Here is a 1989-nt window from a genome sequence, read left to right on the forward strand (position 1 = left end):
AAAGTGGTTTGCTGTGGGCGGGAGGATGGAGGGAGAGGCGAGGAGATAGGGAAGTGTATTACCCGGGAATCATCAGCAAACATAAAATCTCTTTTTATCTTGCAAAGGCAATCGTGTGCTTGCCCAAGAAGAGTACAGTGATTAACCACTTACTAATGCACTGAATGAAAGGAATAGTAGGCAGAATTTTCTGGAAAGCATTTCAGGTCTTGGCTGAACTAACAAACTGATCCGCCCTTGGGTATGAATGTAGAGTTCTGGACGCCCCACCATACCAGAGGGGTTCAGCTTGACCAGGAGGCCTTGCGCCCACAGGGTGTTTCTGGCAAACTGGAGACAGGCCTCTGGGGAAAGAGCCAATAAGCTCAACTAGCTTTTTAAAGTTAGTGGTCAGAGGGGCGAGTGAGTCTGAACATAGCGGCTGTGTGTCCCTCAGGGTCACCATGCATTGTAGTAACTGAAGTGAAAACCCCAAAGAGAACCTGGGGCATCAGCAAAGCAGGGTTGCTCGCTGGGGGCTGGAAAGGAGGGGCGCTTTACCTGGGCCACTCAGTGACTTGTGGCTTCAGCAGCTTGGGCTGCTCTGTAGTCTCACCCCAACCCCCCAAGAGCCCTTGCAGGGGTGGAGGCCCCATGTGACAAGGAGGATGCAGGAGCTTGTGGGGTTTGGGGAGTCTTTGTTCTGTGGCTCCATTGGAAAGGACACAGCAGCCAGGCCTGGGGAAGGACACTGATGCTTCAGTGCCTGGCATGAGTGGGCTGGGCTTGGAAGAGGGGAGACCAGCCAGTTCAAGCAACTGCCAAACAGTGGAAACAGCAGGCAGATACATCCCCATAAGCTAGAGCTAAGGGTAGTGACTTCAGACAGACACCACTCAATGGTGTCTTTTAATACAACCAGGGAGTCCTTTAATGCAACAGGCCAGAGCTCCCGATGAGGAATTTCCCATAACTGCACTAGGGAGACCACCAGCTTCAGCAGTCTCAGAGATGTCCCTAAAGGTGGGCCAGCAGCACTTTCCCACTAGACCAGCCCACTTCACACTTTCCCAAGGCAGGACAGGAAAGTGGCCTGCTGCTCCAGACACGCTTGTGTATTGGCATTTGCGGGACTTTGCCCAGCCTGTTTTATTGAAGTATTCCCACCCTGACTGTTCAGAACGATGTCCCGAGCTTTTTTGATTGATGCCCCGTCAATAAAAAAGATTTGAGTATGTTCTCCAATGTGCATTTATTTACTTAAAAATTAGACACAAGCTCTTGTATAGTATGCACATTAGAAATAGAAATTACAAAAAAAGAGATAAAAATAAAATACAATTAGAAATTCTTTTGGGGGTGGGGGGTGGTGGGCCAGTGAGGGGATTGAAACCCATGACCTTGTTGTTATACAGCTGCTCTCTAGCCAACTGAGCTAACTGGCAGGCCCTCAGAAGCTCTAAAATTTTCTTCTAGTGTCCTGGTGGGGTTTCTTGTACATCCCTATAGGGTACATGCATCCACATTGAACGACACAGGTGATTGTAGCAATCATCTGCTAGTGACTAGTAGGACAGCCCGTTTTCAAAGCACTCTTGTGCCTTCAGCACACGTACATCAGGAACTTTGGTAATATTGGCTCAATTCTCATTAACACAGGTGACTGTAGCAATCATCTGCTAGTGACTAGTAGGACAGCCCGTTTTCAAACCACTCTTGTGCCTTCAGCACACGTACATCAGGAACTTTGGTAATATTGGCTCAATTCTCATTCAAAACCATCATAGGTAAGACATCAATCACTAAGGGAGTGACAGATGGTGGATCTTACTACAGTGGAATGATTTAAGTTCACCCCTACGCCCAGGGAATTAGCTGTCGTCCATCACTTATAAATAGCCTAAATTCTGGCCTACAGACAAAGGAAAGAAATGGAAAAGTAAGAGGAACAATTGTGAACTTGCTAGAAAAAATAGGGAGAGGCAGGTCATTACATATATGAGGATACTT

Source organism: Galeopterus variegatus, unplaced genomic scaffold (assembly GCF_000696425.1).
Source record: "Galeopterus variegatus unplaced genomic scaffold, G_variegatus-3.0.2 Scaffold146, whole genome shotgun sequence".
Classification (NCBI taxonomy): domain Eukaryota; kingdom Metazoa; phylum Chordata; class Mammalia; order Dermoptera; family Cynocephalidae; genus Galeopterus; species Galeopterus variegatus.